Raw genomic sequence first — 12,174 nt, 5'->3', positions numbered from 1 at the left:
TCTTTTTTTTTTTGAGGACTGCGGTCACTAGCAGGGAGTCGTCAAGTATTTGACGACTCCCTGGTCACTCGGTCACTGCATTCAAGTGCATTGTATAGACTTGACGTCATGCATGCCGGGCGGCAGGCGCGCGCGTTCAGCCGTGTACGAGTACGAGTATTCTCTAGTGTTTACGCGGCCTTCCAGAATGAGACTGAGCGACGCTCTGAATAATTTCTCGTGGAATTCGTCGCAGCCGTAAGTGATTGAATCCCTGTGAAAACATGTTGAAACTATTGCTTCAGTATTCTCGTACCTCAAAGGGGGTTTATGACCAATGACTTTGTACACTGGTTACACTGTACATCTACAGTAAAACCTGTGACTAACGACCACCCCTTGCCCTTGGGGCCAGAGAATGCGGTCTTTAGTGGCAGTTGGTCCTTAGTTAGAGGTTTGCACCGCACAACCATTATAATGAATGTGAGACCGTCCGTGCCTGGCGAAGTGGTCTGTAGTACCAGGCAGTGGTCGCTAGTCACGGTGGTCTGTAGTAGCAGGCTGGTCGCTAGTCACGGTGGTCTGTAGTACCAGGCTGGTCGCTAGTCACGGTGGTCTGTAGTACCAGGCTGGTCGCTAGTCACGGTGGTTTGTAGTAGCAGGTTTTACTGTAGTAGTATGCGATGTCAAAGGAGTCTTCTGTGAATTTTCCAGCTTTAGTGTGCCTCTCCTGCAAAATCGCTGAATCCCTGATGCAGAGTGCCACTTGTTGCCTGTGCAACGGCAACGGCACCTGCGTTCGGTGTGACTGCAAGAAGGAGGGTCGCGAGCGTCGGAATTGTCTCACTGGAAAAAAGCAGATGGCGAAACAGCAGCCCCTCGACATCCCAACCGTCGCCTGTACCCGTAGCAGCTAGTGACAGATGCTGACGACCAACCCTTACCGTCATCTTCAGGCACTCAGGCCCTGTCGGGAGACCCTATCCGTAAAACTGGTAAATCCATGATAATGTGATCGGAAACATGATTGAAGAAAAACCCAAAGTCAAACCCAGGCAATTATTAGCAGTCACTACTATCAAAGCAGATCAATATTTGCAATAGCGCAACTTGGAAAGCCAGCTAAAATTCCAGACCATCCCTACTTGTAAAGTAGGTCGATAAAATGACAAAGCCCCGGATCACCTACTCCAATATGAGTCCCGGCAGCCGCGGAAACGGGTGACGAACCACCTGACCAAAACGAAAGAGATATTGCATCTTAATGATTCATGACCAGTGAATACTGCAAGCCAGAATGATGCATGACCAGTGAATACTGATGGCCAGAATGATGCATGACAATCAAACTGACCAAAACCCTGTAGGACTGGTGGTAGCAGCAGCAGCAGCAGCAACCGTTAGGGTCCAGGGGATAATGCTCCGAAAATGTTCGTATGAAATCATAATGCTCCAAAAACTACCTTGCAGTGCTGATTATAATGCTTCAACAAGAGCTATAATGCTCTTGGTTTGGACCAAAAATGGAAGAAAGGCTGCACATTGTCAAACTTCCAGGAAAGGATGCATTTAGTCGATCTGCCTCAGAAGCTGCTACAATATCTCTCACAACCTCCACCAATTCTTAGGACTATAAGACACGATCGCGTCTCCATTTGCTGCTCTCCATTGCAACTTTGATGCAGGGCTGTGGCTGAATAGTGGGTGTATCAAATCCTTTCCCTGGCTTATCCCTGTAGTGAGAGGTGAAACCATTATTGCTGGTGATCATTTGGATGCTGGAAGCTTATCATGGGAAGTGGTATTCCTGCCTGCAGACAAGCTGTCACTGCTTCCACTCTGTGAAAAATGTCTTCATCTAAAACAGCTCACGTGAGGCCAGTTCCTGAGAGACGATCTCAGATCGAGATCCCTCCCATTTGCGGAAATCCTGAAAACACATGGTCAGAAGTTGTTATGCTGCTCTACATCCTCTGCTTGCGCTGTCTTCTTCTCCTGAGGTTGCGCGGAGACAAATGGTTGGCCAAAATACTCTTCTTTTCTGATAGCACTTGACTGTTGGCCTTGCCTTACAATCGTCCACGACGAACTGTGCGGGCTTCACCAGGAAAGTAAGACACGCCCTCCTGAGCACCCAAATCGACTTGGTACTGTGTCCATGAGCAATTCTAGTTCTTTTCGAGCCTGCTGAGCTGGACTCGGCAAAGGCAGTTATTTATCAACGGATCAGTGTTTACTTCAGTATCGCTAGAGATGCTATGGCCAGAGCCTATGGCATAACAGGAAAGCTCCTCTTCGTCTGCTTGATATTCACTTCGCGTGTGTCTGTCTCCTCCATGGTTCTCCATGATTTCTAAAAAAGAACTCCTCGTAAATCATGGTTACAGATTTTGTGTAACAGTCTCAGTTGCAACGTTGGACATGCTACATCACCTGTACATTAACCTGACTACATTGCTACATAAAAACATTATGTAGCAATGGCATTACATGTATGTAGTCAGGTAAATGTAGCATTAGTGCTAAAGCCAGTAAAGGTGTTACGTGTCTACGAATCGCAAAGTCATGTGCCGGTAGAATACATGGCGCTGCACCTCATAGCTTTAGCCGATTGTTGCCAAAAACCTGATATTTCCCGACATTATCCACTGTGAAACTCGCTATGCCGCTCAAACCTCACATAATGCTCGTCTTGTTCCTTTCTGATGCTCCATAATGCTCTGATGCTCGGATAGTCTCATAATGCCGAATATAATGCCGGCATTATCCGCTGGACCCTACAGCTCATTCACAACAGAAAAACAGTTAAGGAACCAGAGGGCAAAACCCAGTTTTGTCCACTATTAAAGAATATCCTGAAATAGGAGACAGGAAATGGCTACAGTGCTTCTAACTAAATCTTAAATTGTGCAGTAAAAAGTGAAAAGAGTTGGTTTGAAACTGACAGAAAGCAGCACTAAATATCTATTAGGAACTAAGGATGGCTCCAATGCACAAACCAGTAGCCTTCCATCGCAGGAGGGTAATGGATAAGGAAAGCCTACAGGGGCGAAGGTAGAACAACGAAGACAAAAATTAATACAAGTTTAGTGAGTCCCACAGCAACTAAGCTTTTTGTCAACTGTTACTGGACGACGATGAGAGCAGCACAACGCTTGACCACGCGGTCAAACTACAACTGGAAACTGCAAATCAACGCATGTTTAAAAAAAAAGAGAGATAGAACTAATGATTTACACGACGCACGTGTATCTCAGAGTTCCCCACACTGGCTGGTATAGTGTCATGTTCTGTGAGGATTCAAACAGGGAGAAGAGCCATACCCTACTAACTGCTAGTAGAATCGCTTAGCCTGCGGTGGCTGGACACGACAGGAAGGCATTCCCGGCGAATTCTGCTGACAGCCACACCGCTGGGAGAATGGATTCAATTTCAATAGAACGAAATCCGTCACGTTCTGCAAATAGAAGACCGCGTTCCCGTTGATCTCTCCGTCCCGGTAATGGAGCAGTATTTCTCTTCCGTTTACATAGTGCTCTATGGATAATTGCTCCCCGTTTGAAGGCTTCGTCGATTTCACCATCCAGGTCCAGATATACCTTTACTGCCTGGCCAAGATCAATTACACACTTCACGTCGCAGTTGGATTGCGTGATAACGAGGTAATCACTGTCAGTTATGTATACCAGGCTCAGTGTGTCACCGCTGTGAAATGTGAACTCTGCGGAGTCCGAAGCGTAATCCACGCACTCGTGTTCACGGACGAACACCTTGCCAGTGGAGAACAAAATAACAGATGACTTCAAGAATGCCTGGACGAAATTGTGATCGTGGCGGTCTAGTGCTTCTCCAGTTGGTGTATTCACGAGAATTCCAACGCCGACGGCAGGGTGGGAGATTTCAGCCCCACTTGGAATGCCAGTCTGCTCAAATGTAATCTGCCATTCTATCACGGGCTTGGTGGTTTCTGTCGCCTCGCTACTCGGGATCAGCCTGTCAGGTGTTGAGTCGCCATACTCATACTTGAAGTAGCCGCGAGGCACCCAGCGTCCTTCCAATGGATCCCATTCCGTTTCAGGTCCGCTCATCTGACATGCACTCTCCAATTTAGCACACATGCCAGTTGGCGACAACTGAACGCCCGCGTGAGTAGTTCTGTCAGCGTTTCGCAATGTTGACGATTTCAAAACCGAACCGAACTTCCACAGTGGCCGTGCGACAGTGACATGGGCTGGCGAACCAACTACGTGCAGACCACCAATGGTGGCATTCACAGAATAGTAGCCCGGATCGAATCCTGGGCTTAACTTGAATACTGCTTTGGAGTTCTTGAAAGTTACGTTGCTCACTTCGTCGACTTTGCCCTCAGAACTAGCAATAATCGAACAACTAATTGTACTTTCAAGGACATTTGATGTAGGGTGTCCATTAGCATCTGCCAAGTCAATAGTGAATGTGAGAGGCACGCCGGCGTAGCAGTTCTTAGGCAGACTCAAACTGCTCGTTCCACTTGCAGCCGTGGATGTTACTCGACCAAACTCCTCCACAGCCTCCTTCAAATCGGACAGGTCCACCACTGCTGATAGTGACCCGTCATCATGCGCCAGGATGGACTTTTCCTTACAATCCTGTACCAGACCTTTCAAGCGACCGTCCACAACGCTCTTCAGGATTAGCTGCTGTGATGGGCTACCACATTCCATTATTGATTTAGCAAACACTGATGCATAAACTACCTTCTCTTGCAAGGTTTTCAATGCTATCTTCTGATTCTCCAGAGCGACGCTCTTGCCTTGGTAGACTTTGTCAACATCTGAGAGGAGCTCTTTCAACCGCGTGTCGACCAGGTGCTTTACTTCGCTGGCAGCCCTCTCCATGTCCTGGCTTGTTGTGCGGAAATTGTTGGCTAGTGTTTCCTGGGACTGTTCGATGCTACTCAGGGTGCCTTCAAACTGCTCTATCATCTTATCCAACTTCAGAACATCTGGCGAGATCTGGTTCCTTTCAATGACATCTGATATGAAGGTGTAATCGTGGGATTTATGATCTAACACAACACAATCTCTGCAGATACACTCCGAGCAACTCGCACAGTACAGCTCCAGTTCTTTCTGCGTGTGACGGACACACAACAGTGCACTTCTTGCCACTGCCAATTCCGCAACGTCGACATGTCCTGATCCCGCACAGGCATCACCAGCGCTGGCGGATGACTGGAGCTGGGTCAGGGGTATGGTTTGGTGGCCATGAGTTGCTTTGCTCTTCTTGTGACCACTGTGATGGAGAGTGCACAGAAATTGACAGCAGCTCACACAGCGATGACTGGCCACCTCCACATCTACACACTCGTCACAGTTGTTCGACTTGCGCGGATCACGTAGTTTCTGCAGCGCCAAGTAGTCGAGCGCCACATAGTCCACCTGCAGAGTGTCCAATTGGCGCGGTGCGACGACATAGCTGCATGTTCCACATCTCAGTGATCCATCTTTGTTCTTTCCTGCACCTGCGGCTTTACACTGGCCACAGATCGAGTGCAAACACGGCAATAGCCTGGCATCTAGCAGATCACCAGAGCACATACAGCAGGACCATCGGTCCGTCGCCTGTTCCATACTAGCCTTTTGCAATACAAGGCTTAGTTTAGCCGTTGAGGCCTTACCCGTGACTCCAGAAGGAGCCGCTGCTCTAGCTCCGACTCGGTTCAAGTTCTTAGGTACGCGTATACCAGGTATACAGGGGATTCAGCACCTGGAATACTGTGCTGGCGAACATCAGCTCATCCCACCTGTTTCTACTTTCATCTCCTACAAGTACAAGACCACGACTAGTTTCCTGACTTTCTCTCGTGGCAGTCGTCTAGACACACATCATGCATATAACCAGTCAAGGGAGTAATACAACTAAAATAAATTCATCGTTGTGTACCATTATGCCACGTACAATCATAGTCACTGCTATACTTTTTTAAGTATAGCAGTGACTATGATTGTAGATTGTGTTGTTTCTAAACAACAAGAGTTTAAACTCTTGTTGTTTAGAAAGTAAGTTCAAAGACAGGACAAGTGAATAATTAGTCAGCCCATTGTTCATGTTGGTCTACGACGCCAGTTACGTCGGCAAGGGAGCCTCTGCCACTGCCACAGCAGCGTGGGCTCCCCAGGACTGGCAGGAGCCCCGGGCACAGGCGCTTGGCCCAGAGCAGGAGGAGCATGCAGGGAGTAGATGTACACTGATCACTAATGAGTAATGTACATGTACCGTGTAACAGCTAGGCTTTCCCCAAATCGGCCGGTTTTTTCGCCTATTCGGCTTTTCGCTCGGCTCAAAAATACATGTACATGTACATGTACATCAGATTCGGCTGCAAAATCAGCTGATTGTTCGAGAATCGGCTCCGAAATAGTGTGCTGCTCCCTACGTGGCTTGGGAGCAACCATCGCCGAAGTCGCATCATTGTGACCAACCTCTTCTTCACATTGTTGTCCCCGGCGCGGCCAAAGGTCCTCGGCGTCTGTTAGCACCTCCATGGGCGACACTGACTCACGCTTAGGCAAGTTAGGGTCCATGATCCAGCGGATAATGCCGGCATTATATTCGGCATTATGGGACTATTCCGAGCGGCATCGGAGCATGCATTGTGGAGAAAGGAAAAAAAGAGCATTTTGTGAGATTTGAGCGGCATTTGGACTTTCATAGTGGATCAATCGGGAAATCCCAGCTTTTTGGCCACAATCGGCTACACTCATGAGTAGGCGCATCCCTCCTCGTGTTACCAGGTCACTGGATCGTGGATCGCTTTGTGTAGACACGTAACACTTTTTACTTTAATTTTAGCACTTGATTATAGCAATGACTACTAGTACTACAAGCAAGAGTACATTTATCAAGCAAGAGTACATAAATGTACTCTTGCTACAATGTACCACTAGTGCACTACTCGTACTTTTTGAAAGAAGTGTGTTTTTGAAGTGTAGTAGTAGTACGGTACATCTAGTGAATGTGTCTGTGGACAAGCCATGACCATGATGACGATTGACCACGCTCTCACCTGCCCGGCGTAGGGGGATACACGGTAGGCACCGGCGGATTATGCCGGAATAATTATTGGCATAATTTGGTGGTTGAAAATTTGGAGCATAATTTGGCATCCTCTCGGAGGTAGGAGCATAACTACACGATTATACCACAGTTCTAGTATGTAAGCTATACAGTTGTGTACAATGCACCTGATCAGTGCTGGTGGTCTGCATGGTAAAGGGTTCAGAGGTCATGCAGATAGTGTTTTCAATGAAAAGCAGGGTAGAAATCATGGCAATACATTATCGTATGCTCGAACTCGTCTTCTTCAAAGTTCTTTCTCACACTGACTCAGTACATGTAGCAGAAGATGCGAGTGAATCAGCCTTCATCAGGTATCCCGGGGAGGAAGAGATAGTGGCGGGTAGTCCGCAAAACTACGTGAACATGTACCGGTACACGTACATTACATTTGTACATGTACATTATGCATGTTACGAAGTCATGACCTGTCTGGATTTTAGCAGCCATGATATAACTGCAGTCTGCAGGCTACGAATATTGCTCTAAATTGATGTATAGTAGATGTTCGGTCATGATGGAAGGAGAAGTGGAGCTACGGGAGAGATGAGCTGATTATTCGCAGGGTGAGGCCCATGGTGACATCGGTTGGACGAGTATGATGATTACGAAGACAGTTGAACATGATAATTTTCAAAGTTAACTCAAACTAATTTGGCAATGAAATAATATTTTTACTGAAGTACAAAAGAAATCAAGTAATGAATAGAAGAAGTATTGTTTTCTCTTTTCCATGTTGACCTCTTAGGCTCTTACATGCATGGACGGACACCTTGGTATGGGGATACTCATGTACATGTATTTTGTTGTACTTATGGCCACTTACAACTTGCAAGTACGAAAAAAGGCACAATTTCCCGAACTTTGAGGCTCCATAAGTACAACAAAGTGAATGTATATCCCCGGGTGCTAAAGCAGAATATGAGGATTTTACGAGCATAATGCGAGAATCCATGAAAGCATAATTCCTTGATTTCGCGAGCATAATCCGCCGGAGCCTAATACACGGCACAATGAGATTCGTGACATTTTGGCGGACGCTACCCGCGCCTAGGTCCTTCCAGACGTGGAGGTGGAGCCAGTGCCAGTGGCAGTGCTATTGCTAGACAGCAGTGACTGAGTCAAGTGCTATCAACAAAGAAGAGTATTCTGGTCAATGTTGCCACCCATTTGTCTATGCAACACCACAAGGAGAAGAGGACTATGAAAGTAAACTGAAGAGTAGAGCAGCAAAATAATCTGGCCATATTTTTTCACGCTCACCGCAAATGGGAGGGATCTGGATCCAAGATTAGCTGCCTAATATCTGCTGTTTCCGATGAAAAGATTACTAGTATTCACAGAACCAATGCAGTGACAGCGTGTCTGCAGGCAGGACGACCAGTTGCCATGAAAAACCTCATCCCAATGATCCGTAACATAGTTTACACCTGTCACTCCCTGGATAATTTCGGAATAGTACACTATTCAGCCATAGTCCTGCGTCAAAGCTGCAATAATAATAATAATAATAATAATAATAACTTTATTAGGAGGACCCAAAGGCTGACCAATGAAGAGCAACCACTGGTGAATCGATTATGTTTTATAGTACCACAAGGTGGTGGAGCTTGTGGAAAATATTGCGCCGGATTCAGCAGCAGATTGAATACTTCAAGTATGTACAGCCTTTCTTCCTCTCTGACCCAAACCAAGAGCATTATAGCTCTTGCTGAACTAGCTGAAGCATTATTCAGCATTATAAGGTAGTTTTTGGAGCGTCGTGATTAGCATTATACGAACATTTACGGAGCATTACTATCCGCTGGACCCTACTCACGCTGCTATCTGGTGTTCACGAGGTGCTTGTCGCGCTGAAACGGAGCGTCTCTGTAAGTTTGTATCCCTCGTGATGTTTGTGCCCGGAGAGCACTATACGTATCTAATATTGACTGAGTACGAGGTCAATATAGCCTAGGAAATAAAAGCCGAGTAAAAGACCGAGGCGAAGCCGAGGTCTTTTACGAGGTCTTTTATTTCCTATGCTGACCAAGTATGAAGTCAATATTAGATTTATCACGACTGACCAAAGCATGTGTTCAATCGCTAAAAGGAGTCAAATATAAGCGGTCAATATAGCCCTAAGGAGTGAAATATGCAGGAATATTTGACCGCTTAGGTATGGCAAAAATCTATGTGAGTCAATACTAAGGGAGTGATAAATACCGGTACATGTATGTGGTGCTCTTCAGGCACAATCTTCCTCAGCCTACTCAAGCTCAACTGATGAGGGGTGAATTGCCCGAAACACTGTATATTGAGCAGGGAGTGGTGCTTTCTTGCAGGTTTGCCGAATGGACGGTTCAATGGACTTCTCGTGTGCTCTGGGTGGCAGTCGTGAGTCAGTCAAGTGCAGGAGAATTCAATTCGGCAGGACACACAATTCCCCAATTATCGCCGAAGTCGCACCAACCTCTTCTTCACAAAATTGGAATACATTGGAAAATCGGCTAAAAGAATTGTTGGCAGATTGGCTTCAAAATTGGTGAGATATTGGCAGCTCTGCTAGAGTAGGTAGACGGTGAGTGTACGTTGTATGACTACATTAGGAAGATCGTTGCTAGTAAAATACTCAGACACTACATTGTAGTCTAAGTGTCTGAGTATTTTACTAGCAACGATCTTCCTAATGTAGTAATGGCGAATGCCGGTTTGTTTGAGAGCCTGAGAGGAGGTCAAAGGACACGAGTCACATGACCTCAACGCACTAGGTCATGTACCGGTACTACACGTACACGTACAGCTACAGAAGTAGAGAGCTCGAGCGCTAGCGGTCATGCTTGCAGCAACATCCATGATCATTCGTTCGTAAACGCACTTTGCAACAACATTTTGTTAGATGTTCGGCGATTCTTACAGGAACCCTCCAAAATCGACGAAAAGCTTAGCGATTTTCGATAAGTCTTGTTTTCGGCGAATTTTTCGGCCGGCCGATTTCATGGATTAATTCAGGGAAAGCATACATTCAGCAGCATAACAGATCAAATCACAATACTCAGTCTGACATGCACCATGCACGTGCGCAAGCACTGATCAGTCATTTGACTTCATTTCCCTTTTGTCCGTATGTCATGTACATGTACAGTCAAACCTCTTTAGGACGAACACCAAGGGACCGATGATATTTGTTTGCAATAACGGGAGTTCTTCTTATCCGTATTACACCCACTGAAAACACAGTGATTTATCCGATGCAGTTACGAATACTATATGTACTAGTTCTTCTTAAGCAAACATTATTCTTATCAGTGTTCTTTCTAACGAGGTTTCACTGTATATACCAAGGGTACATTATTTGTGTACTCTCACGGTCACCTAGCTTGCCTCGAAGACCTCCCACACTTGCAACTGTAGTGTCTGCCAGCCTGCTCGTGTCTGAGGCACTTTGGGCTTACAACAGAAAGTGATACAGGCTGACAGCACTAGCGGGAGGAAAACAAGCTCTTGGGCTTAGACTCTTCACTTCATAATTCCACACAGCAATGAGAAAGAATGATGGGTTTATATAGGCCAGAGGGAGAGAGCAGCTGGGAGCGAGTGCAAAAGATTACTAGGAAGACAACTGTTGAAAGATCTAAGGAAAAGCCATTTGAATGTGTGTGAGCTAGGGCTGAACAATAACATGGATTCGGGGAAGAAAGCTGTTGGATGCCTAGAATCTCGCAAGGGATCAAGAGGGTCAGTGATGGGGAACAGACTACACAGGAATCAATGTAATGTATTAGTACAGCATGAACGCAATAGGTCATGCGGCCGTACCGGTCTTGCAAGCAGGGCTATCTAGTCCTAAGTGGTTGCGCGTGAGAAGCACTTAGCTAGAATGTTCCTGTAACTACTGGTAGAGACTTGGCTGTGGGATCACTGACAGTCAGGGATACTACATCCGCCCCTCCTCCGTTGAGACACGTCCTCGTGTCTACGGGACGGGTGTTCGTGAAAAGACAGACACATGCATTTAACATGTGTGAAGAATTTGTCTCTCTGTGGAGCGGGAAAATGTACATGTATGTGTTCGCGTCTCAATACATGTATTGGACGGTAAAAGGGATGTGTTCCATCGCGTCACTCGTGGACGGTAACAATTCTTGACTCTCGTCTCTCTGGGACGGTACAACTGGAAAGGACTCGCTCACCATGTGGCGGTAAAATCATTGTTACTTGTACACGTACATGGACTGGTTAGTTGAGTGCGTGCTTGCAGGGTATACAGTATTTTGGGTCTGAAACGGATTGCGTGGTCGGAACGGGGTGGACATGATCGGGATGGGTAACGAAAAGGCTAGGAAACTTTGTGGTCAGACCTGGGAGAAAGCGGTTGTAGGGGAGTTTCAGTGGGATGGAATGTTGGGCGATCTAGAACTGTGTACTGCACGTATCTGGACGGACATGAAGGTATATGGAGGGTTGTGAGTCCTAGGTTGTTGATCGAATGGTGGGGCGGGGACTGGGAGTGGGATTGTCTGTGGGATGGAGTGGCTGAAGGAACGTGGAGGGCCTTGTGTATCGCGTGTAGTGTAGCAAACACACTAAATGTGAGAGATGTTAGCAGGGGAACAACTTTGGCAGCAGAACGAGTTAGTGATAGGGATATGGCAGCGAGGAGCATAAGAACAGAATGGAAACTACTGCTGGATGGGGGAGCTGGCATAATACGCGGCGTAGCTTGCACGATAGGGGTGGCATGCGTACTAGTAACAGTTGCATTTGACCGGGTAGATGATTGAGTAGGGATACAGCAGGAGGAGGAATGGTGACATACCTGGGTTGAAGGGAAGATGTGCCGTGTATCGCGACGACGATAGCAATACGCTATGGCATGGCCAATCTGCTTGCAAAATCGGCAATATGGGCGAAGACGAAAGGGCCGACGTCGCTTGGGTCGGACATATACCGGTGGCTGTAGTCCAGGGACATACCGGAGGGCATGTGAACTCGCTGAAGAATGATGGTGATCCATTTTGCCGAAATGCGTACGTGGCAGCGTCGATCCGCTGTATGGATGGACTGACGAACCGGGATTCTGCATCGTTCTCAGGTCGTCATGGGTTCAGAAACGAG

The sequence above is a fragment of the Sycon ciliatum genome, chromosome 1 (genome assembly GCF_964019385.1).
Source record: "Sycon ciliatum chromosome 1, ocSycCili1.1, whole genome shotgun sequence".
In the NCBI taxonomy this organism is placed as follows: domain Eukaryota; kingdom Metazoa; phylum Porifera; class Calcarea; order Leucosolenida; family Sycettidae; genus Sycon; species Sycon ciliatum.
This window is presented reverse-complemented; position numbering follows the sequence as displayed.